This window comes from Festucalex cinctus, chromosome 18, assembly GCF_051991245.1.
Source record: "Festucalex cinctus isolate MCC-2025b chromosome 18, RoL_Fcin_1.0, whole genome shotgun sequence".
NCBI lineage: Eukaryota > Metazoa > Chordata > Actinopteri > Syngnathiformes > Syngnathidae > Festucalex > Festucalex cinctus.
The window spans coordinates 19,378,289-19,405,788 of record NC_135428.1 but is presented as its reverse complement, the minus strand read 5'-3'; the positions used below and the strand labels follow the sequence as shown (position 1 = coordinate 19,405,788).

The 27,500-nt window shown below is 38.8% G+C and overlaps 1 protein-coding gene and 1 long non-coding RNA gene across 3 annotated transcripts in view; one reads left to right on the top strand and one right to left on the bottom strand.

The window, feature by feature from the left end:
* The window catches only part of esama (endothelial cell adhesion molecule a), an 86,802-nt gene that overhangs the window by 49,371 nt on the left and 9,931 nt on the right, over positions 1-27,500 (bottom strand). The gene's annotated exons all lie outside the window — the stretch shown is intronic.
* Positions 15,875-17,266, top strand: LOC144006329 (uncharacterized). The gene is made up of 3 exons (XR_013279777.1): positions 15,875-16,046; positions 16,749-16,992; positions 17,093-17,266. It is a non-coding gene; the product is annotated as an uncharacterized LOC144006329 (long non-coding RNA).

Below are 27,500 nucleotides of genomic sequence, written 5' to 3'. Positions count from 1 at the left end.
AAAAAATAATAATAATAAATAAGTTATTTCACAAAAACTCTTAAATTGCTTCAACCACTGATTGAATAACATTTTCTTCGTCAGCAGAAAACTTCCGGCTTCTTCTTTTTTTTTTCTTTTTTTTTTCGGCGAGCGCCATCCATTCCACTTTCTTTCGCTGACCCGGAAGTAAATAAAAAGAGGAATTGTGGGATATATCGGTGCTAACCAGTGATGTAAACGGCACGGTTAACTTTGACGATGCCGTTAACAAACAACGTCCATCCACCCATCCATTTTCTTGACCGCTTATTCCTCACAAGGGTCGCGGGGGGTGCTGGCACCTATCTCAGCTGGCTCTGGGCAGTAGGCGGGGGACACCCTGGACTGGTTGCCAGCCAATCGCAGGGCACACAGACACGAACAACCATCCACACTCACAAGCACACCTAGGGACAATTCAGAGCGCCCAATTAACCTGCCATGCATGTCTTTGGAATGTGGGAGGAGACCGGAGAAGACCCATGCGGGCACGGGGAGAACATGCAAACTCGACCCAGGACGGCCGGAGCCTGGACTCGAACCAGAGTCCTCAGAACTGAGAGGCGCACGTGCTAACCACTCGACCACCGTGCCGCCCTAACAAACAACGTGACTAATCATATTTTGAACAACGCATATTTAACGGCCGTTTAGTTAACGGCGGGTTAAGAATTCAACGGCGGTTAGGGGTTAAACAGTGGTTAAAATAACCGAGAATTGAACAACCGGGCCCAGAACTATATTTTGAGGTAGTGAACTACACAAGTAAATAATATATTGAGGTTGTAAACATTCACTATTAATGAACATAATGCTGTAGTTGCACTTAGTTCCAACTTTTTTAAAGGCTAAAATTGAAAAGTACAAATATCTATTAAGGCATACAAGGGTCGAGGAAGTGCACTTTATACTATGAATGCATAAATGTGTGTACATATTTGACACTATCACTGGCCTTTGGGCCCTCCATACAATTTTTTAACAGTAACATTTACCCACATAACAAAATACATATAGGAGATAACAGTGTTGGGAACATAAAGAAATCGTACACTATGGACATAATAACTCAATTGACACAATAAAAATGTCACTGAAGCAGAACTGTCTGAACCGCAGACTATCTGAACTGTCTGCCGGGTCCATCAGGCTTGGCTCAGGTTTCCCCACTGCAGCTCTCCATTTCACTGGCATCATATTGTTAAAATACTGGGACAAAGGATCAGAAAAAAAATCCCTACTTTTGTAGTGGAATAAAACCTAAGAAGTGGTTTGTTGGTTGATTGAGTGAGGTTACGATTGCCTTAGTTAATTATGTGACTAAAAGAATAAAATGAGAGAAGGAAAGGAAAATGTATGTTGCTGTAACTATATTTGAAACATGCTCACTGAATAGATGTTGAATAAAACAAAGCACAACTGAATGTTATCTGAAATCTTATTTTGTTGACAGTAACTCAAATACATTTCAGAATGTCAAAAGTATTCCTGGTTTCTTTTTTGGGTGCTTGAGCACCACAGCATAGATGTTATAACCAAAGTCCAGAAGCAAAAAGGAAAAACAAAGCATGGGGGGTGTGGGGGTGTCCAGCAACACAGTCACTCATTCACTTCCCAACATGACACTCAAACTGCAGACCAGGCGAAAATCCATAACGGTCCAAATTCACATCACATCCAAATTTTGCCACGTTTCATCAAGTTTTCTTTTCGGGCTTTTGGTACAGAAAATGTCTATGGACCATCATAACACGGCTCAAGCCCGCTCAGGTGCAGTCGAAAGTACGTTAGGTGGAGTAAACTTATTCAGACCGAGTGCATCAGTGCATGTGCCCGTGGGTAATCTCTGGGGTTTTCCACTGGTTCCAAAATTAACTAAATTAAAAAAAATTAAATAATTAAATAAATACATACATAAATAATAATAATAATAATAATAATCAAAAGCTGATAATTTTTGTTATGTTGTTTAGAAAATCTTAGCACAACAATGAGAGAAATATGCTGGTTATATTATTTTTTTAGGTTGTAATATGAAAGCCTTATTTCTTCCATCCATCCATCCATTTTCTTGATCGCTTATTCCTCACAAGGGTCGCGGGGGGAGCTGGTGCCTATCTCAGCTGGCTCCTGGGCAGCCTTATTTCTGAGTTAGTTTATTTTTTTAAACTTAAATGAAATCAACAATTGCTTGTTATCCATTTTTACATTGTGCAGACTCAAATGTGCTTTTACTAAAACTGCTAACAACAATGTAATGTGCAACAAAAAAGGAAACACTGCCACATTAAGAATTTAAGACATACAACAACAGGGAGAAAAAAAGCTTAGCATTTGGTAAATCTAGTCATAACACAATTTCAATGGCGCAAGATCATTGTCTTGGACAACTACATTTCTTGCCAGAGATATCCAACCAGTGGCTGTATGACCAGTTGGGAGCCACAAATAGTTCATTGTTCCCCTGCAGTGCACGAATAACAACATTCACAATGTATTGAAATGGTTCGTCTTGCAAAGGAAAGGGCCTTTATTCTCATCAAGGTGACCTTATGTATGCTGACAAGGCAGTAACAATATTGAATACATTGTAAAAATTAATGGTGAGGAATATGTTTAAACACAGGCTGATTCATTTCACCATACTTGTAATTGTATTTTGTGTGCTTGTTGGCTAAATGATTTAAAAAAAAAAAAAAAAAAAAAAAAAAGGCAGCGATATTTGTACTCACAGCGCTATAACATCCCACCCTCAGCCCAAAGGATATAAAACAAAAGAAGCTGTGATATTTTTGGAACTTTCCAAAACTTTTTTTTCCTGTCTTCCAGCGCAAAACAAGATGAAAAATGGGTTAGAAGAGCAACAAATAAACACAGTTGTTTGTCTAGTGGTAAATAAGTTGCACTGGCACAGCTTCTACAAACACAATCCCTTTGGTGAAGTGTGTGTGCGTCGGGCTGTGTGCTAATATGAGAGGATGTCACCATTCTGTTAGTGAGGCCTGCCGAGCAGTGAGGTAGGAAGCGTGCTCTTTGTGCATGTCCTGTGATTCAAGGGGACACAGGCAGACTTGAGGGGCGGTGAGTGAATCGACTTAAAGCAAGGCAGCAGGGATAAAAGTCCAAGGTGCTACAACTGGCTGGAAATGAGCTCTTATATAAGCAACCTGTCCTTTGTGATAACCATCCCCCATCGCCATACAAACCCACAAGCACACACAAACACACACCAATACACACGTTTGAGACATTAATAAGACATAAGTCAGATGTTTTCCCGCCGCAGCAACAATGAAGTGCCGAGTCAGTCAGACAGAGGAAAGCTTCCCAACTTTCACCACCAGTCAACCTGCTCTAATTGACTGACTGTGCGAATGGGTGTCTGTTTGTGTGAACATTTCACATCAACTAGAAGTCATGTATAACTCGTGAACATATGCATGTGTGCCATGTCATTCTTGGTTAGACTATGTATTGGAGGACTGGAATTGTTCTGCTTTCACAATTGCCCGACCTACCGGCTCTGATCAGGTTTTATTTGGGGCGAACCACTCACAGGACAGCAGGCACTCATTTCTGTTTAGATCTTTACTAACATGGTCATTCCTTCTATCCCATGGCATTTGTGGCTTTTTTTTTTAATTTATTTTATTTTTTTTACCACAAAAAGATTACCAGTGTTGGGAAAGTTTATTTTCTATGTTCATATCACAAATTTTAAAATGAACTAGCTCAGTTCATAGTTCATAATTGAATTTTTTTTAAACTAAGTTCATTGGTACAAAAATGAACTATCGGGAGTTCACTGTTGTTTTTTTTCTCCCCTAATGTGTTTCTGCAAGCTGGCAGGGCTGGACGATTATGGGGGAATCATTATTTTAATTGGAAATTAAAATCATAATTATTAAAAATCATTCATCAATGATTACAAAACTTAGTATTTATTAAACTACTAAAACTCAACTATTCAAAACTATCATCATAGCCTACTGCATATTCATCCCTGCATTTTGAACACTTTCTTCTTGAACACTACTCTTTTTCTACAAAATGACCAACATTTCCCATAACCTTTATCATATTTATTTATCTTATTTTCACAAGTCTAGGGACTTAGTGGGCTAACGTTTGACCTGAGGGATTGTATTTTGTGGCACGTCAGGTGGAAATGTGAGTTAGTATGACAATAAAAGTCCCTTAAGTAAAGCAACGTTCCTTGAATCCTTGAAAACATAACTTTAAATATAATTTAAGAGGACATCCAGGAATTTGAAAATTTGAAAATAAGAAAACAAATATGATTCTTCCTGCGCAATAGCCCCCTGTCATGGGCCCATGCTTTTGTCCTTAAAGTCAAGTAAAACATTTTGGGATGGGGTGGATTAAGATGATTATTATTTCATAAACGCAAGATCAATCAGAAAACTGTTTAAACTACCAGGGTACAAAGTTTACAAAGCATCACTTGTACTCTTTTACTTAAAGTATTAAAGGTTAAAGGTTAGCCCACTTTTTAAATCCTAATATCTACATCTCCAACGCCTGGTTCACACGACCAGCAAAAATCAAATTTTTAGCTCATCCAGATTGAAACTGGATAGTTCATTTGTTCATTTGTAATCTGAACAGTCACAAAACACATGATTATTATTATTTTTTTCTTATGAGATGGATTGAAACCACACTCAGTAGTTTTATCGCATTTGGACAGAATGTGTATCAGTCTCAACAGCTCCAAACACACGGATTGGTTTTGACTGTCCGTGACGTTCACGCCAGACTCAATGAGCAAGACCTGAGAGCACTGTACCCCATCGGTTCCACCTGCCAGACCAGTTCCTCGTATGCGCAATCGGAAATACACTGATGCAGGTACTCAAACGCCAAATGTCGGATGGGTGGCTGGATGAATGGATAGATAGATAGATAGATAGATAGATAGATAGATAGATAGATAGATAGATAGAGAAAGAAAGAAAGAAAGAAAGAAAGAAAGAAAGAAAAAGAAAGAAAGAAAGAAAAAGTAGAGTTGTACTTGTGTGACAAGATGACTAGCAAAATATTTGCAACTTGGATGTATGGTCTAAAATACATATAAAAACAAGAAAATATTTTACATAAATTGCCTGCAGGGACGCATGCACTCACGCACACACGCGTTCCTGTCTGGTCAAGTATTTAGGCTTCGTCCGCCTCTCAGATTAAAGCTACCCTGCTAATTTGCTACAATGTCACAATTCCTCATAATCCTACTCTAATCCTCACCGACTCGATTAAACAGTCAAATCTCCAGCTCACTATCTGATGCACTCTTCATTTAACTTACTCCTTGTCCTCCTTTTCTCACTCTCACCATGACTCCCACCACAATCCTTGACTCCGCATCAAATCTTTGCTTTGTCTTCATTCCTTTCTTTCCTTTGCAGTCTCTGTTCTCGTAGTTTCTTATGGCTCACAGGAAAACAGAATAGTTTAACTGGGCCCTCAATAAACCAGCCACCTGACCATGTAAAATGTGTTGTTGAACATTGCTCTAGATGTGGTCCTTTAATTTTCTACTCCAATAAATGTTGTAAATTTGAAGGAGATACAAGAGCAATTTCTATCGTTCAACACTCACTTGTCAAAGGTTGCGTGAACTCAACGGATTTAAACATGAATCCCACTTCAACCATTCGCGCTGTACTACAGCTAAAAACAAACAGTACAAGAATCGTCGCGAGCTCCCTTGTCAGCAGATTTTTATTTCTTTTCTTTCAAAAATCCAACCCCTTCGATCTTTGAGGTATATTTGAGATATATTTTTATATTAACTAAAATTGGTATGCTGATTCCAAAATAGCAGTATTTTTCCCCAAGCATGTCAAGCATTTTTCTTCACAGCTAACCCAGATAAACTACAACAAAACTGTAATAAGAAGAGCTGACTATGATTGGACTCATCTACAGCAACTTGATTGAGCAGTCACAATTGAGACAGTGAGGTGAAAGGTGTGTGCGGCTTCCAATAGGTCAGCACTATCAATATCTGCAGACAGAATGCTAGGATAGTACGAATTAGGTTGGTGAATATTTACCAGCACGTGTCTCCAGCCTTGATGAACACTCCCTTCCCACAGCGCTAGAACGCCCAACACAGAACATTAATGAACGCAGAGAACAAGTGAAAAAGGTAAGCATGATGGGTGACAGGTGGAGGCTTTAGGAAAGATGCTGTTGCTGCAATCTGCTGGGATGTCACCAACAGGCAGTGCCAGGAGGATAAGAAGACAGAAACCAGTATTCGCCTGTGGTTTCCCTCAGCCTGAGTGTTCATTAGACTGAATCTGAATTTGCTATTTTCCTTATGGGGACTGACTCGTGAGAGCGATTACAGCTCAGACAAGGCTTGCCGTTCGTCCTCCCGGGGGATCTGTGTTAAAATGAGGGAAAGGGTGAGCGTGTTTGCTTGTGCACCAAGTAGAGGGGACACACGGATATATGAATCTGCCATCATGATTAAAGTCTTCCCTGAGAGAGAATTGGCGGGAATGTCATGGAAACAGTAAGAGGGTGTACGTAAAGTAGAGAAAGAGACAATGAAGTGACTGTAGCACAGCGCCTCAAACACAGACCAAAAACATGTTGCATTGAAATGAGGATTTTCATTTCATATGACAGCGTGATGGAGATACTTAATAGGCCTTTTGTGTGCACGTGTGTATGTGCATAAGTGCATGTGAGTGTACCCTACCCCCCCAAGCACTAGCCTCCTAAAACCACCTCATCCTATCCCTATTTGATGCTTTTCTTCATCTGAGTCACATCTACTGTATTTTCAGCAAATGCCAATGAGGACTTTCACAAAGTACAGAAATAGAGGACTAAATGGTAACTCGCCTGGCCAATGTAGTGCCAACTGCCATCAAGAATCCACAAATACTTTTTCAAAAACATTCCACAGTGTAGAAATAACAGCACAACAAGGGAGCACTAATTAGATTTTGTGTTTGAGGTTAATGTCCCCCATGAATGGAAGGTTAAAAAAAAAAAAAAATCAGTGAATGCAATGACCAGTCACTAATGAACCTTAAAAATCAATGGACTGAGAGGGGGGTAGTGGGACTCCTCATTTGGCATTATCATTCCACTCAAGGTAATACTCCAAACATCATATACTACAATACCGTAATACTAAATCTTTATTTGCTTTTTCAATAAAATTGGGTTTGTAATTGATTTTAACTAATTTGCTGCCAAAAATGTATGAATATGTTCTATTTTAAATGTTTTAAGTGTCCCAAAGATGTATTTATAAATTTTTGTGCCTTTTATTTTTTTATTTTTTTTTAATATGCTAGAGCATGCAAAACGCCAGCAGGTGGCAGCAGAGTACAATAGATCAACCAGGGCCATGTTGCAACAAGCTGATTTCGCCACAATTGAAAACAGATTTGTGAATAATGATGAAACCTAGCTATATTCTAATGCTAATTGCTGCAAAACAGAAACAGATAGAAATGTAATTTTTTTTCCTGATGAAAGAGAAGACTCTAATCTTTCTTTTGGTAGGTTCCATGTTTGTATAGCAATAGAATGCAATATTATGTGGACCTATATATTTATATATATATATATATATATATATATATGGGGCGGCTCCGATCTCCTCCCACATTCCAAAGACATGCATGGCATGGCAGGTTAATTGGGCGCTCCGAAGTGTCCCGAGGTGTGCTTGTGAGTGTGGATGGTTGTTCGTCTCTGTGTGCCCTGCGATTGGCTGGCAACCAGTACAGGGTGTCTCCCGCCTACTGCACAGAGCCAGCTGAGATAGGCGCCAGCACCCCCCGCAACCCTTGTGAGGAATAAGCGGTCAAGAAAATTGATGGATATATATATATATATATATATATGTGTGTGTGTATGTATGTATGCGTGCCCTGCAATTGGCTAGCAACCAGTTCAGGGTGTACCGCACTCACTGCCCGAAGCCAGCTGGGATAGGCTCCAGCACCCCCGTGACACAAATGTTTGTAATTATCAATGGCAATTATTTGGATTTTTGTACTTCTAGTACTTTCTACGGAGCTGGTAGCAGATATTTACTTGAGTAGAATATTTGAATTAATACAAAATCATCAAATAGAATGTACTGTACTATAACTAAACTCAGAGGCCATTTTAATAGCTTTCTTTGATCCTTGAATACGAAAATATGGTATCTGAATTAGGCATTACAAAGTGCACAAATTCTTTTAGATTTCCCCAACATGCATCAAGCAAGTAAACTGAAAGCAAAAGTGCGTATTGCATGTTTGTCCATCTTTGCGTCAGTGCCATCACTAAGTTCACACCAGAAGAGGTTTTTGGCTGGCACAGGAAGTAAATATATCGGCGTTAACTGAGTGAATATTTTAAACGATTTCAGTAATTTAAATTAATCACCAAAGTTAACGCCGTAATGGTCTAACTTTGACATTTACATATAACACAGTTTCCAAAATGATGTGAAATGTGTCGATACTTATGTCAATCAAGATTCTGCTCAGACAAAAAGAGTGGTTCCCCTTCTTTGGTAGCTTGATAAGATGGATCTCTTCCTATTGAGGTACTTTTTCCCTCTTTCCAAATCTTGACAAAATGTGGGCCAAGCATTTCTCGAAAAAATGTATTAATAATGTTTCATTTGATTTAAAGCAATTATCAATATTTTAGTTGGGTTGGGGAATTATAAGTGAGATCTGATTCATTTCCATTTTCTGAACCGCTTATATAACATTGTTTTAAACAACAACAAAAACTTTACTAGTCTTCGCTGTCAGGCTGCTAAAACTCCAACTGTCTAGCTCCTAAATTTGAAAATCTGACTTTAAGCAGCAATAAACCTCACTGCATGCCATTGATGTACATCGAGTATCTGTAACTGCAGAAGCAGACAATTTTCTCTGGTAACAGGGCTTCCAGAAATGCTGACGAAATCCTTAATTTTGAGCTTCAGGTGTCAAGCCTTATTTCAAATTCCCAAATCTGTAACAGTCAGCAAGCTGCTGAAGTTCAAACTAAATGTAATCCTGATAGATCCTGTTTAGCATTCAGTTGAGAGACTTCTGTCTCTTCAAACATGCACAAGGAAAGATTATAAGGGCTTTCTGCTTCTGTACTTCACAGTAAATGTATAGTATTTCTGCACTCATACACAGTGATGGAGAAGAGCTAGTTTTTTTTTTTTTCCCGTCACACTGCAAACAGTAGGGATGACGTCAACGCAGCACAAAGAATTCTATTTCGGTCATTATTTCCTGTGTTGTACACTTTCCTGCCTTGCAGTTATACCAGTGTATGTCCCATTGTTATGGGCACAATTCTATAAAATATAGTTGAGAGAGTCACAAATTCAAGGAAATGGATCCGATTGTTAAGCAGGCGATCGAACCATGTGTTTCCCACTTTACAGTAGCGGAATGAAGGAAACCTCGGCAATGTGAAGGGATTTACTGCACGTGAAGCCTATCCCCACTTTGTATAGATGGCTGTGTAATCAGATACCGGTACCAGGGACTTTGAGACCCGTGAAGAAAATCTCACTTTGGACCTCTACATTCATAGCCGCGAATCGAAAATACAGTTTTCTAAGCTGAGATAGGCTCCAGCGCCCCCCCCCCCCCGCGACCCTTGTGAGGAATAAAGCCTAATTTATGCCTCCACGTTTGCTCTCGCGTTGATGAACGCCGAAGGTCACATGATCGACGCGAGCCATGAATTTTAAGTGTGCGTCGCTCGTGGCCGGCTGCGGTGCACACGTCGCCAATCCTTGAACGCCGTAGATGGCGGGGCGTAGCTTGCTTCTGATTGGTCTGTTCGATAGCGTTTTTTCTTTTTTTTTTCTCTCTCTCTCTCTCCCCGCCCCCCGCCCAGATAGTTTCCGTGAAGGCAACTGGCGGCGCAAATCGACTTCCTGCTCGGAGACCACGGCTGTGCATGTGGATATGTGCCTGGGACGAGAGGCAGAAAACAACAATAACTTAAAAAACAAAAACAAAACTGTGTTCGCTAAGCGCATGGCTGTTGTGTTTTGGCGAGTTTACGGCCGACACCGGTGCAAATTGGCAATAATTAATTGCCACGGTGATGAACTTACTCTCCCCCCGGCTTTGTTTCGTGTTTCTGAATTAAATTGAACTTCCTGAATCCATCATAAAATGCCGAGGAATCGCCACTCTGTGGCATCCCAGCCATAGCGACAGCGGGACTTAGTGTGAAACTCCAGCAGACACAGACGTGTATTGCGCACAAGTCGGAAGGCAAACGCACGAGCGGAGCTACGCCGTAACGCCTCCACGCGAGCCTCTCGCAGAAGCATACTAAGGCCTTAAGCGGTCAAGAAAATGGATGGATGGATATTCAGGACTGACATTAACCAGCACAGTGGTGAGTGAAATGACACAATCACATGCCCACAAATTTGCCAATAAGTTGGAATTTACAGTACAATATTATATTGTCCTGTGTTTTCATCAGTATCAGTCACGTGTAATATTCTGGCCACTCATGTTCAGTAATTAGGTTGCTACTAACAAATTCATTTTTTTCACTGAAAACACTTATCAGTGAGTGTTTTACGCCAGGATCCCTGAATGGGATAATGAGAGCCTAGCAACTTCATTGTTTGCATCAACCATTCAGAGTATCGTGAATGGTGACTTGCAGAAGTTAGGTTTATATTTCAGTGTGCTTTGCTTTCATTTCATTGTTAATGGTTCTGACAACATGATGATGCAGACTTGCTTGGAGTAGCAGTTGGAAAAATATATTATAAAAGATATTTATAAAGAAATTTATATTCACATTATTACTGAGGAAATCTGCATTTAGAGTTTCTGCCACACTTATTTTATACTTATTGGTACAACCGTACCCCACACACTGATATTTTCCTTCGCCGTAGAGGAGAAAAAATAAGCTTATCGCCGGCTTCACTTCTTTCTTGGCATGAGCAATCCATGTAATTTATTTATTTATTTATTTATTTAATGGGCGGCACGGTGGTCGAGTGGTTAGCACGTCTGCCTCCCAGTTCTGAGGACTCCGGTTCGAGTCCAGGTTCCGGCCTTCCTGGGTGGAGTTTGCATGTTCTCCCCGTGCCCGCGTGGGTCTTCTCCGGGTACTCCGGTCTCCTCCCACATTCCAAAGACATGCATGGCAGGTTAATTGGGCGCTCCGAATTGTCCCTAGGTGTGCTTGTGAGTGTGGATGGTTGTTCGTCTCTGTGTGCCCTGCGATTGGCTGGCAACCAGTCCAAGGTGTCCCCCGCCTACTGCCCAGAGCCAGCTGAGATAGGCGCCAGCACCCCCCGCGACCCTTGTGAGGAATAAGCGGTCAAGAAAATGGATGGATTGATTGATTTATTTATTTTTTACGTCCGTGCTGTCAGCCTGCGAATCCACCACAGAGTCTGACGATCTTTTTTTTTAAGCTTTAAGAGCCAGGATGACAACACAGTAGCGATTTTCTTAACATTTTCTTAACTCAAGAATTATGGTCGGCTAGGATCGGGCAAGGGGGAAAAAAAAAAAAGCACCGTGCTCTCTTGTACAGCACATATATATATATATATATATATATATATATATATATATATATATATATCACAACTGGAGTAATCATGCGGCGCTTGGTGATCAGCGCACGGACTTCCATATTATATGTAAGTCAGTGGATGAACGGCCCTCGGCGGAACAGCATTTTGGGATCAAAATATGTATTGTTAAGCGTACCGGAACGCTGACAGACTGTGACCGTACGTTCTTTGCACATTGAGAAGTACCTGAACGCTCAAGGGAGATTTTCAGAAGTGCCAGAGCTCCGTACCGGTGCGTTCCGGCCCCCTTAAAACACTGGTGATGTAAAATATTTTCAATAAACAGTAATAGTACTGCATACGAGTTAATGGTTGGACTGGGGGATCCGCACCTTTGAGCCATTTTTGGAAATAATGACATCAACTGAGCTCTCTCCTCAGAGTGTAATTGCATATGACTGAAAAATAGCTAAGAGCTAATAATTACATGCACCACCTAGTGAGGACAGACCAATGATGAGAGAATAGGAAGGGTGGAGGTGGGAGATAAGAGTGGGGCGGTAATTGAAAATAATAAAAAGGTAAATACAGAGTCATTCAGATGCAAAAATAACCTACTGTGGTTGTCCCCATACATGCGCTCACAACATTTTCACATCTAATGATCGTTAAGAAAAGGGCTCACCAATGGAAGGTAAACAAAAATAATCATAAAAACACTCAAATGCTAGTGCAACAAAGACCCTTGTGCTCTAACCCTCACGGCTGACCTGAGACACTGATGCTGATGAGATGCTGGAGCTGCAGCCCTCAGGAGAGATTGGATGGAGATGAGCACGAAGAGGAGGAGAAGCTGCCAAGAAAAAAGGAAAAGAGCAGCACATGGAGGGACAGGAGGGGGAGGAAGGTAATCATAATGATAAAAGACAAAGAAACGGCTGTGTGCGTGTGTGCGGAAACATAAAAGAAGGGTGGCGGAGGGTAATGACTAATTTTTAATTAAAATATACTTTTCAAGGTAGTATTGAGGTAGTGGAAGGTAAAGTTTAGGCAGGAAAAACTCACACACAGGTCTATTCTCAGTAAAAGAAACCAAAAATCAAGAGTCTGAGATAACTGGCAGCAAACAAACATAGCAGTAAAAGCTGTGCTTGTTCAAATGTGGTCCATTTTGGGTTTACGTTCCAAGTGTGTTACCATGTGAGGCATTTGCTTCTAGACTTTATTATCTTCAGTGTAGAACAGAAACTGAGCTACGTTCAAATTTGGTCAAGGTAAGATTTTTTCACAAATTAATAGTATTGGTCATGTGGGTGTTATAGAAAATATTGACCAATCTAAAGCCTTGAAAATGGCTTGCGCTCTTCGATGATATATTGCTAATGGTTGAACAAACAAGCCATTTTGGAAGTCTCCTCATTTTGGCAGTGCAAGTTTTCGGCCCAGCATTATGATCCAAAACACACAAGCTCATGCATCTATGAACCATAGTAGAGGGAATGTCATGGCTTAGCCTTGACTGGCTGCTTCGAGAGTGGGCTCACTAGTCTGTATTGATGATGTAACTGAGGATATCAGCAGAATGAATTCTCAACTCTACAAACACATTTTGTCTGGCAATTCACAGAAAAATGCATGCAAACTAATCAGCGAAGCTTCATCAATCAACAAAAAAAAATGACCCAAAACACACTGTCAACACTATGAAGGACTTCATCAAGGGGAAGAAGTGGTAGGTGTTAAGCTTGATTTATGCTCGACGAGGTCCGCACGGCTCCGTCCGGCGAAATGACGTCATTTCAGCAACCACGCCTCTCTATGCAGCGTCCGCATTGCGCACATTTTCCACACCACGCACCTACAAGAATTTGTAAGCTACGCGGACGGTCCGTGTTTTCTACTTCCTGATTCTTTATTTTTGTTTATTCTATTTATGCAGTTGTGCGGGGGTGTGCGTGAGTGTGTTACAGTGTACATGTACAAGTTTACTTATTAGTATACATTTGAGTAAAGAAAATTGCAACAATTGACTTATAAATTTGTATCGGGAATTAATCGGTATCAAATCAAATCGTGATACGAATCGAATCGTCAGGTACTAGGCAATTTACACCCCTAATATATATATATATATATATATATATATATATATATATATATATATATATATATATCCATCCATCCATTTTCTATTTATATTACATTATTTATATTACCATTTTCTTGACTTATTCCTCACCAGGGTCGCGGGGGGTGCTGGAGCCTATCTCAGCTGGCTTCGGGCAGTAGGCGGGGGACACCCTGGACTGATTGCCAGCCAATCGCAGTAAATATATATATATATATATATATATATATATATATATATATATATATATATATATATATATATATATATATATATATATATATATATATATATATATATATCCATCCATCCATCCATTTTCTTGACCGCTTATTCCTCACAAGGGTCGCGGGGGGTGCTGGCGCCTATCTCAGCTGGCTCTGGGCAGTAGGCGGGGGACACCCTGGACTGGTTGCCAACCAATCGCAGGGCATATATATATATATATATATATATATATATATATATATATATATATATATATATATATATATATATATATATATATATATATATATATATATACACAGTTGTGCAATGACTAATTATATTGCATGTTCTTTTTGTCATTCAAGGCTAATGTGTTTAACGTAGAAATTCTGTGACGGAAAGAACAAGGCAGTCCCTCTAAAAGACTTCCTCTCAAGGGAACATGAATGTCCTTGTGCAGCATGGGCTTAAGAGATTCATTCCCAAATCTGAGAGCATCTCCGTATAAATAAATTACAATACAATGTTCATGCTTTATATTTAATGAAGACTTTTATCTGGTGCCTCAACACTCAATTGTCATTTATTGTTTGCCCTGTGAAGGTAAATGCTCACATTCTGTATACATTTACTTCGGAGTACTTTAGACATAGACAACAAAGATGATGTATTCATTTTGTCAATGTAAGGGATAAACATAGTAGCTCTAACGTCAAGAGTGGGCCACTAATTTGTAGGTTGCACTTTTTTTTTACCCATACCGTATAGCTGTATATCTATATCTGTCTTAAAACAGCGTGCTTTTAAGAATCTAAAGAATTAGATATTTATTCCTCTTAGGATACATGTGCACTGTTAACACATCAAATCAAAGTTTGGCCCAGGTATTTAATGTAGATACACCCAAATCCAGCTTTTTTGTGTCTCAATTACTTTTCTTTCATTAGAATGCTTTATTTATTGCCATTATACCCCTGAACAATCCTTACATCCACGTCAAATTCATATTCTTTCACTACAATACACATGTATGCAACACACACCTACAGAAAAAAAAAATATTTTTTTCTAAACAGACACATACACACACACACACACACACACACACAGAAAAACAAAGTATTTAATTTCTCTATCAATGAATATGTGAAAGGTGATTAGAATGCAAATGTCACTATGTTAAACAAAAAATGTATTACATCATATTTGATATCTTTCTTTCTTTCATCAATTTTTGATGCAGTAGATTAGTATTTATAAACCTTTTAGGTACATCAAATTGTATGCAAGTGTTTCTCTCTAGTTCTGCATCAGTGAGATCACCAGGACAGCTCAGATGCCCCAAAGGTGTTTGCTTAATAGCCTGGTTATAATGACTTTTTCCACATTGTTGCCTGCTGCCAGCGTCCCCTCACACATAATGTCTGAGTTAAGCCACTTAATTATTGTACTTCTATATACTGATGCTAATGTTGATTTGATGTCTGTGCAACATGTATTAATGTGTTACTGCTTGAAAAAGCATACTAATTTGTGCCTGTATACAAGTAATCTATGCAGTATATGCTCATTTTCACACACTCGTTCACTGTCTAATAGTAATGGACCGGTTATATTAAAGGTACACTCAGTATTATACAGTGGCATCTAGTGGTGAAACAATAAATCATTCGGAAAAAAAAAACAATTGTTTGGGTTAGTAGTATGTAAAAAGATATGTTGTATCGCATAAACGTACTTTTTTTAAATATAACGGTTAGTCTAGAAATCGCAAATTATCTTACATGTCCGGGCCGCGGCTTCTAGTGTCCGCCATGTTTCGCCGCCATCTTTCTGCTACGGGTGCCGTCAACGACAAATTTCAGCGCTCCATTTCTTAACGCGTTTTTGGAACGCCTTTGCAGACTCACTTCCGGTTTGTATGGCGACCGCATGTACACGAAGAAGAAGAGTTTCCGGTCCCCGAAGAGAGCATTATCAAGCATCACATTTGCTTTGGGAATTTATTTTATTTCAGCGCGACAAAACAAGAGTTTATATTGTAGCCGCATTTGCCAGATGGAGAGAAATGAGGAACAGACTAGGTTTGGGACGTGCCGGTGCCTTCGACTGCTTTCTACTTGACCGGTAAGTAAGAGTACATTTGTGTTTACGTTTTGAGAGCGAGAGAAAAAGTATACATCGTACTAATTAATACGATGTTCGTACCTTTGTTTTATGATCACTGTATCTGTTGATTAGCAACTCCGCACCACTCGAACGATTTCGTTATGAAGCTACTTGCTTTGAAAAAAAAAAAAAAAAAGATTCCCGCTGGCACGTTATATTTAGAGTAAATGCGCAAGTTATTGTGTAATGTAATGTAACTGTGATTTCGGAGGTATATTTGCCCATAACTTCAATGGAGAATCTAAAGCATACTGTATTAGTGGAGGAGTTGAAAATTATTTTCGTTGTGGTTGGTGAAAATAGTGTTCTCGAAATTAATTTTCGGCAGGGAATAACTTTCTGGACTTAAATGCTGGCTGTACCGTAAGCACTGCTAGAGTCTGAACTCTCTCACTCAAGTGTGTACTGGTCCATTGTGTAATTGGGTGCACAAGAATTTACAGGCTGCTACGTTTTCCACGGAAACTCGACAAGCAAGCAGCCTTTGCATATTCTATGCAGTCAAGTTACTTTTATCTAGCTAATACAATGTTTTGGGCCCAAAAACTAAAGATCTTACCTCTATTTTTGGGGGCTTTGTTGGAAAGTTGGTGACATATAGTAGTATCATCAATTATTTTATTTTATTTTATAATTTTGTTTTTGTTTGTGTCACACTAGATCAACAGCCAAACTTGAGGGCTTCCAGAACCATATTCTGATGTATACAAGCATTCATGCACCGTTTAAATACATCACCGACCTGCAAGAAAAAAAAATATCAAGGGGAGAGTCAGCAGCCATATTGGAATGCCCCGAATGAGGACACTTGAATGGAGGACCCCAGAAGGCTTCGGTGTTGTACCACCAGTATCTCCACCTACCATATCTGAGCTGCAACAAACTGAAGTCAGCCGACGTCTTGGTATGTCATTTACATATGGACGGTATTACACACTACATGAACTTATTGTGTGAAGCAATACGGAATGGTCACATGTACAAGCAGCACTTGTTTTACACAGGACCTGCTGACCAGGTGTCTGAAGCCATGGAGTGACTCCTCCCTCACTTTCCTCAGCAAGCCTTTGAAGAATATGATATCATCGTTGGTGGGAACATGCCCTCACTCCATAACATGTACTTGTGCAGTCAAGGAGCATGTCAAACTTAATAAAACCATCAAACATTGAAGTGACTTCATTTTTACTGCAGTCTGTTCACACAATCAATGGACAAGCCTTCCTTAATTTTGCCCCAATAACATCATAGAGTAGGCGAAAAGTAGTGTTACAGATCGTACTATGTGTTCGGGAGAGTTTGAGGAATGTTGCAATGTTAATGGGGGACAATGTCAGCACACACACACACACACACACACACACACACACACACACATACACACACACACACACACACACACACACAAAAACATCATGGTATTGAGGTAATCAGATATTTTAGCTGTGTACAACACATACTTGCTCTGTAACACTACTTTTGGCCCAAACCTGTATGCCAATGAAGAATTCCTTGTCATTGCAAGCATTTATAATAATTCTCCAGGCTTTTGATGTTTTACATTTCTAGTCATGTAAAATAGTGTTAGGTTAGGTGTCGAATGAACACTGCATGTTGACGCCAAAGGAAATAGTTTTTAGTTATTCAAAATGTACAAATTAACACACAACAACAATATACAAGTTATACAAACTACAACAACCAGTGTCAGACATGGAGTCTGCCAGGTAAAAAACCTTTGTATTGTCCTCGAGGATCTGGGAAAGTGTCACTTATTTGCCACAAGTCACCAATGTGCTGCAGTCTGGGATCCAGGTACAGGAAATCATGGTGGTGCTGATGTGTCAGCAATGTGTCAAAAAGTATTTCTTGGTGTCAGTCTATCAGCTGGACTTGGATATCTTCATGTTCCTCCATGGTCATTTCCTGTACGAGTCTCTGCAAGAAGGTAACAATTGTATGTCAGATGAGGTACCAAACAATGAACTGAAAGTCACTGAGCCAATGAAGTACATTATTATATGAGCAAGACTATTTGTGAAAGCCATGTAAATTCCTGCACATCGAAGTACAAGGAAGCTGTTGTATCTTCAATCAAAACTAATTAAGTTGCTTAGTGATATTTATTAGGTAAAATAGTTCAACATGGTGACAAATCGATATATGAGTAAAGGGTTTCAAATGTTTTTGTAAGCAGCACTTTTCTGAGTGGTTAGTAGCAACAAGACACGGGGGGGTTTACGAGTCTGAGTTGCAGATGTGTAGTTCAGTTAACACCATTATTTTTGTACGATATACTAAACATATCAGCAAACGATGTAATCTAAATACCACATATTCCAAGCAAAGGTATGTTTTGAGCCATTCACATGCATGCTCGAATGGAATTATTTTTCCATGATGACATAATTGTACGTTACGAGACACCGCGTTCTCTTCCTCGTCGTCTCCCTCGCCCTCTTTGAGATGGTCCACATGTCTATAAAACATATAACATAACTGTGTGTTCTCTGTTGCATAGTTTAGTTGCACTAACAAATATGAACATAGATAGCCATTATCATTAGCTGACGTACAGTATTTCCTAACAATGCCGACAAAAATATTAATTCTGAAATTAAATGACTAAATCACAAATATTAGGGATCTGTACAGTATGTCTAACAAATGCAATTCACTTACGTCATCACTCGAGGGAATACCAGAAGTTGTTTGCGTTCTGTTCCGGTGAAATTGGTGGTAGGCTGTTGAAGTAGGGTCTCTCTGGGACGCCGTAGTTCGTGTGCTTAAAATCATTGCATTATCTTGTTTGACCGATAGATGGCGGTCGTGAGCTACACACTGCGGCTTTAAGTATTAGGGGTGTTAAAAAAAATAGATTTGGCGATATATCGCGATACTACATCGCGCGATTCTCGAATCGATTCAATAAAAAAAATCGTTTTTTTTGTTTGTTTTTTTTTTGTTTTTTTTTGTTTTTTTTAAGAGCTCAGAATTGTTCATTCGGTAGTCTTACCGATTCAACGTCTTATCATCATTGCCTTTTTTTTTTGTGTGTGTGTGTGTCTGAATCGATTTTTAAACTTCCATTTTTAATGGAAAAATATTCAACAAAACGTCTGACTTCGGGTTAGGATTCACACCTTGAGCATGGAAGAATGTTATATGAACGGAACATTAAGCCTTAAAGGGATACTTCACTTATTTAGCCCATTATAGCAATAAAAAGTTAATATTTTGTCTATAATTAATTTGATACTTTCATTATTTTTCACGTACAATTAGAACCTTTAAAAACACATTTTGCAACTTGCTGTCGACTGAAAATGACATCACAAGGGCTCAAAATTAAAGGTACTAGTTGTACATGAAAAATTAAAATATAACATTTATTATAGGCAAAATATTAATGTTTGACTGTCAAAAATGGCTAAATAAGTGAAGTATCCCTTTAATATTTTATTTTAATGCTGTTCAAACATGAAACAGATTACAACCTCTATAAGACTGAAATTTCAGATAAATAAATAATACATTTTCATATAAGTCTTACCCTCTACAAGCTTACTGATTAGTATTCTCTAAATTTGAATGAAAAAAAAATCGCAACAATCGACTTATAAATTCGTATCGGGATTAATCGGTATCGAATCGAATCGTGACCTGTGAATCGTGATACGAATCGAATCGTCAGGTACTAGGCAATTCACACCCCTATTAAGTATCATCATTATCTTACCAGGGTTGCTCAGCGAAGTAGTGGAGGGATGGGCAACTGGTGGCCCACACCTGCACTCGGATTGGCCCCTGAAGTAAATACTGGATTTTAGTGAAACCGTTATGCTTACTCTATTGCTTTAATTCTGAGCTGTAATATTACTATTAACTACAGCACACCTAACTGAAGGCCAGTAGAACCCTGTGATTTATTTTGTCCATTCATCCACCCATTTTCTTGACCGCTTAATCCTCACAAGGGTCACGGGGGGTGCTGGAGCCTATCTCAGCTGGCTTTGGGCAGTAGGCTAGGCTACACCCTGGACTGGTTGCCAGCCAATCGCAGATTTATTCTGGCCAAGAGCAAATAAAGCTAATAGAGATCGCAATAATGATTCAATATCCGTTTTCCATTTAATTACATGCAAATCAGATCAAGGTGACCACTGACCTTCGAAACTGTAATAAATTTTTATGATATTTGAGCACATTTAGAAAGCATTTTTGTGAAAATTGGGACTCTTTGTTTTTTTAATTAAACAATATAGTATGCTGTAGTATATTTAAATTTAAAAAAGGCCGTTTTTTTGTTAATGCTCATGAGTAAGATGCCCCATGATTACAACCTGACCAAAATAAAGATATTTTAATTATGACAACTAATTTGCTTTGAAATTATGGCACAATATTATCAGCATCTCTATTTTTGGTATGTGCAAGAACACCAATTACATAAGTATTCCCCTTCTTGGTTTACAGTTATCGTAATGTGTTGTAGATGCGGCTTGCCCATATCAGTAGTTGCTATGTGACACTAACCGCTAATTAACGCAATGTTTGCCTGTCGGGGAAAGTCCTTTTGTGGAACAAAGTTCATTTACAGTATTACACATTGCCCTCTGATATAACAGGTCAGTAAGACTAAAATGAAAATGCTATAAAAACAAATTGCTTTATGACGATATGACAATGATTAATGAGCTGGCCAAAAAGTTCAAGAAGGAATCCGGGATTATGTCAACGTGCCTGATGTCATAAGTGCATCAGGCTCTCACCCCACCCCCCCACCTAAATACCTCAAGTAAGAGTAATTGAACACAGCCTATCTTGTCTAAGCCAGTGCCCTCAATTCCCGTCTGTCACGGGCTTTATTAACTTTTTTGATGGACAGGTCGAAGGGATGTAAGGTGGCAGTTGTTGTTGACTTCTGGTTGCAACATCTGTCCAAGGCAAAGGCAGCTTGGATCGTTTGCTCACTCCACCAATTCTGACCTCAGTGAGCAAAAAGCATGTCGTATTTAATAATGTAACAACAGTTGTACTGATAGAGGTAAACGATTAAATCATTTTTAGCATTTGGCATTTTGGATTTGACTTATTTCCCCTCCTTGAGCTGTCACCTTATCTTGCGTTTGTGTGTTCCAATGATCCTAAGAACTGTGTTGTCTGGGGCTTTATGCCCCTGGCAGGGTCACCCATGGAAAACTGTGATGACCCAGACAAAGAATTGCTGAAAAGACCCCTATGATGAATAAGAATAATGGAATTAGGGGTGTGAAAATGAGTGCATTAATTTTGAGTTCATTAGATAGCTCTTAATATGAAAAGAAAAATGCACTGAGCTGTCACTGTCTTACAAATGCAATTATGCCATCTAGTGGCAGAAAAATGACCTCAACACAAATCAATATTGCACTCATTTTTTCCAGTACAGTACAACTTTTTAATTTTAACTCAATTTTATGCATTACTGTGAAATTACTGTATCAATGACTAAAAGAACGATGCAGCTATATTTCCATTAGTTTAAGATTTTTTCCACTTTTATGTTAAGAGTATGAAAACTTGCAATTAAATGTGATTTAACTATTGAAGTCTTGCAATTAATTGCGATTAAAAATTCTAATCGCCTGACACCCCTAAATGGAAAATATTTTCCCTTGCTCGGACGTGGGTCACCGAGACCAGGTCTGGAGGTGGGGCTCAGCCCATGGGGCTTGGCCCGAAAGGACAACATGAATCTTGAGACCTGGAAGGGTGAGATTGGGAGGATCATCCCACCCCCTCTCGATCAGAGATTAGAACCCGAACGGCTGATGAAGTGAGCTACTGTGTTATTCAAATAAATAAATAAATAAATAATTCAACAACAGACAAAAAATGTTTCTGCTGATATCTAATAGGAAGTGTGTGTGTCTTTAAGAGAGTGCCTAGGCCAGAGCCCAGTGATGGGAAAGTCAAGTCGCAACTTTCTCATGACCCCTAAGAAGAGACCTTTTTACTTCTGACTCCATGGATGGAGATGTCCCAGCAAAGGGACAGTCATCAACACCAACCACCCCACCCACAACCCCCTTATCCCCCACCCCTCTACACACACAATATACATGTCTAATATTTTTGTCTGGACAGTTCTGTACATCAATGACATACCTAATTCATTCCTTGATTTAACTGGAATTTAAATTGTATCAAGTGCATGATGTTAAATGGTTAATCTAAAAGTGCTTTTTTGGGGTTAAGAAAAAAAAAAAACCTCTTCAGGAGGATTCTGCTAATCTGCTAATGCCACGCCATGTTTCCCATTTCTTATAATTACATCATTAATCCAGTAAATGGGACTTAAATTAAGGTGATAAAATTAGAGTAAGGTATTTAAGAACAAGATAATTGCAATAAAATGCACTATAATGAGGATTTAGAAATATTTTTGAACTAGTGACGGCTACGAGGACGAACCTGCACTAATCTCCCTGCAGGTTCTTGTTCTCCTTGGCCTTATGCACAGTGCTGATGAGTATAAATACAAAGGATTACAAGAGACACTGGCACGTGAGTCCATTTTTGAACAGTAAACTGCCCCACGAGGGAGGAAAAAGCGCACTGTTGTATTTCCGTGTCATTACGTATGTAACAATAAATCCCACAATCCTTTCTCAAATCAAAATTGCACCAGTTGCTGGGGACACACATGAGGACTGCGGGCTTCAAACAGACATAATCCCAGCTCAAAGTGGAAAGGGGCTTTGCTACACATCCATTTAGCATTGTTCTAAGAAATAGGCAATTAGCGATAAGGCTATAGTTGAAAGTTAGACAAATGTATTCCATGACCTTTCCTGTTGCAGCCTTCATAGCATACAATATGATACATACAATGATTTATTGTTGCCAAGAAAGTAACAGAGAGAAAAACGTGAAACCAGATGTTTTCAACTTGTCATAGAATGAAAGCATGGCAAGTAGGCGTTTTAAGTTTGACTGGGTGAGGGATCAGTGTCCTACAAGTGTGTTTAGAATAATACATAAAGCTAAAAATAACTTGCAACCCCCTCACTCTCACTACTAAATCACTGAGGGTTGCCACAGAAAATCTGCAGTGGAAACGTAGCTTTGCCCTCCTCATCCCAATGGAGCCTTTGAAGCTTGTGCAGATTGACCTTGTTAAATAAGTCAAGTCCATTGTGGGATCCACCTGGAAAACAAATGAAGATGTTCTTTTGCCAGATGACCTGTCCAGAATTATAATAATGCAATCGTTAATCGGGAGGGGGTTGGGCCAGGAATCAACTATACCAGGGGTCAGCAACTTTTACTGTCAGAAGAGCCATTTCAGGCCAAATGAAGATTCATTTGAGATTCATTTTCTTTTACCTTTCATACATTTTTAGACATTTCTGCTTTTCTGTCAAATGTATTACATATTTGGAAATTTTATGGACATACTATGGTAATCATCTGGCGCCTCTTCTTTTTTTGGACATTTTATGGCTATTTATTTATTTATTTATTTATTTTTACATTTCTTTTCCTGTCTTTTTTGCCATCAATTTTCTGACATTTTTGGCAATTTGATGGATATTTTATGGTAATTTTCAGGATTTCTTCTTTTGTTTGTGGATATTTTATAGTTGCCTTTTGAACATTGATTGAAATAATCTGACACTTTTGGCAATTTCATGGACACTTAATGATGATAATTTTCTGCTTCTCTGCTTCCTTTTGGACATTTTTAAGTATTTTTTAAAACTTTCGTCTCTCTTTTTCTGATGATTTAAAAATTTTGACCCTGACATTTTTAAAATATTAAATTATTCTTTTTTTTCTAAATACGGTAATTAATTAATTTAAAGAATATCTTACCTAAAAATAAAGATGAACATGTAAAAAAAAATAATAAAATAATAATAAAATTATATATATATATATATATATATATATATATATATATATATATATATATATATATATATATATATATATATATATATATATATATATTTTATCTCTACATTTCTTTTTTTATAGCTCCACATAGAGCCAACAGGAGATGGACTAAAGGTCCACAAGTGACTTCAGAGCCACAGGTTACAGATCCTTGAACTATACGATAAGCTATACCCCGCTGCAAGTTACAGTGGAACCTCAATTTAACGGACCTGGAACCAACGGACTCTGGATTTAAAAGACAAAACACACTGCTCAGGCCACTCAAAACAGCCCATTGTTATTTCCGCAACTTGTTACCGTTGCTGGCGATGTGGCGGAATCAACCGACAGAAACCTGTGGATGTGATTTCCTTCCGGGTTGTGCCGCTGTTACAGATCGCAGATATCCAGAACAGAAAACAGCAGCCTAACAGATATGCCTACGTGACGGGACTGGCAGCTATGTAGGCGACAGTCAAAGGTAACAGTGGAATGCTTGGAGATTATTGAGCATCACCGAGGGCAGACAACTCTAAATGAGCGTGTCATACAGTATCTACCAATTCTATGGCATTTGTTGAATAGAGCGAGCGCTCTCATCTTGTTGAATGTGTACATGGCACTTGAACATTTTTGGTACAATATACAGTTATTTGTTGTCAATCCATTTATCTCCGGTATCTAATCACACCTGAGGAGAATAAAGGAAGCACGTTAACATTGTAGCTCATGTACACGAACCACACCAAAGCACCAGCAGAGGTAAGCAACAGAGCTTACATTTATTTAACGAGTAAGGTAACTGGATTTCCAGAAAATGAAAATCTGTCAAAATGCAAAGTCTGGTTGGAAAGGCCACTTCCACCTGAGTACAACATAGCAAGAATTTTTGAAAATCGGACGAAATGTTTCTGAGAAATTGAGCTTTTTTTGTGGGGGTGAAAATTCCCTTTTTGAGGAACGTTTGTGATATTGCTTTTCGAATTGGTGGTAAACAAACAAATGCACACACACGCACACACACAAAAACACCTTCAACATCAATTTTTCGAGCTGTCAATGGGTCAGAATCAGCATCATGTTTCGTTTCCACTAAAAACACGACGTAACTAGTGCATATGGAAGATTATTGGTTAGAAAAGCTATGTGGACAGCAGAATAGGTCATGTATATGCAGCCAATATACTTTTTTTTTCTGAATGTATTTGTCAGAGGGTATTTTCAAGGCATTTGAAGTGCTCACTCCATGTTTTTGGTGGCCACATGTCACATTGCTTATTAAACCGTCTAAAGCTTTTTTTTTTTATTATACTGATCATGTTTAGAGCCACGAAAACAGTACAAAAACAATGCATTTTATACTGCATTGGGTGTTTTTATTCCATGAAAAAAAAAATACTTCAATTGGTTGACCGCTCAACCATATTAGTCTGCTAAATTAAGCTTCCACTGAGAATGTACATGTACATGAGGTAAATATTTTCGCATCACACTGTTAATGCTAATTTTGGGGTTTGTTGAAATTATCATCTTCATAGCGGGTATGTCACTCTATCTAAGGCTGGGAAAAAAAAGTCGACCAAGTCGACTAGGTCGACTTTAAAAATAGGTCGACTGGAAAAATTTAAGTCGACGCTGCGCCCGGAACTATGTTTGCACCGTCGCCGTCCATGTTTCACATGGACCTTTTATGCCGCCGCGCAGAGTGTGTTGCAAACTTCACTGAGAAGAAGGCGGACAGAGTAATATGTATTTATGTATTTATGTATTTATTTATTTATTTATTTTCAAAATAACTCCTGTTTGGTTGGTCTGATTGGTTGTTTGAATTTGGAGGTGTGTTGCACAGCCGCCATTAACCTAACTGCGAGCATACAGTTTTTTTACTGCAAGCGTACATGTACACTCGTACAGTATTTACAATATTTATTAGTTAAGATTATGTCCTCATTGGTTGCACTATTTTAAAATGGAGGAAAATCGAATGGATAAGAGGACAGAGGTACAGGCTCTTCTAAACATTTGGGAGAGGAAGAGAGCACGACTGAATTGGAGTCACCAAGCCAACATGCACGTTATTACTGCCAAGCTTGGTTGGTGAGGTAAACAGCTAAAATGCTCACACGACCCTCAAAAAGTCTGTAAAAGCTGCAAAGATACACCAGGACTTTTAAACGCTCATGGATCAGTCCAGCGGCATGACTGCCGAGTGAATGGGACGGCCAAATCGACGCCACGGTTCATGGATACCGGAGCAATAACATGGATTCAACGCGTCACGGATAGACAAAGGTAAACACGGCAATAATGTTACAGAAATGCTTGTAATATTGTCATTTAGTTCGCTCTCTCGTGTAGCGTTTGGCAGCTGTTTAATTGTGTGACTGTCACTTTATATGAGTCAGCAGTTACTTATTTTGCTGCGACCGGCAAATCTCCTGCGAGCGTTATTTTACTGTGAACACTCGGAACGAAAATTTTTGGCCTGCCGTGAATACCACGATTGCTTATAGACATTCACAAGTGTATATGAATAACACAAATGTGGCGTCGTGATGGCCGTTTTGTCGAGTCAAACACATTTAACTGGGAGTTAGCTTAGCGTTTTACGGAAACGTAGGCAAAGTTTTACCATTTTTTCACTCACCGGTCCGTGACAGAATAACAACCCCTCACAAACACAGGTTGAATCGCAAAGCCACATCATCTTGGTCGCGAAAGAAGAGCTTATTCCCCTCGCCGTAAAAAAAAAAAAGAAAAAAAATCCCATCGGCGTGACAAAATAAAACTCGGTGATCAGTTGCTGGTCACGGCAAACAACTAACAAACAAACAACCTCCATCGCCTCTGTTTTAATGACCATACAACACTGAAATGAAGGGAAAAACATGAAGAAGTTGTGCACCGCAGTTAGGCTAAATTGAAGACTATTATTTATTATTGTATAGGAAATATAAGGAACAATGGGTTTTATATCCAGATTATCCACTCAATTCAACACATGTTCAACATTTGCGGCCTCAAATCTAAAAAAAATAAAAAAATAAAATAAAAATAATATTAATAATAATAATAATAATAATAATAATAATAATAATAATAAAAAGTCAATTAGTTGTTAAAAATATGAGAAGTTGAGTCGATTTTTAAAAAAAGTCGTTCGTGACAGCCCCAACACTATCATTTAATAATTAGGGATTTGCAATTGATGACCCAAGGCCAATTGACATTACCGCAAACCCCACCCACATGACCTAGTAAACCAATTAAAATGCAAGACATCATGTCTGCGACGGCACGTGTGTTTTGCTGCGGACAAACAAAAGCAATCCCACTAGTGCATTGCGTCCTTTGCGTGGTTATCCAAAGCCAAGAAAAATAAAATAAAATAAAAATGGTTAAACACTGAAGTCACAGCTTGTATAGGCATGTTAGCCATTATTCTGATCGATTAAACGGTGTCTTGCGGTAGTCACGGCTTGTTTA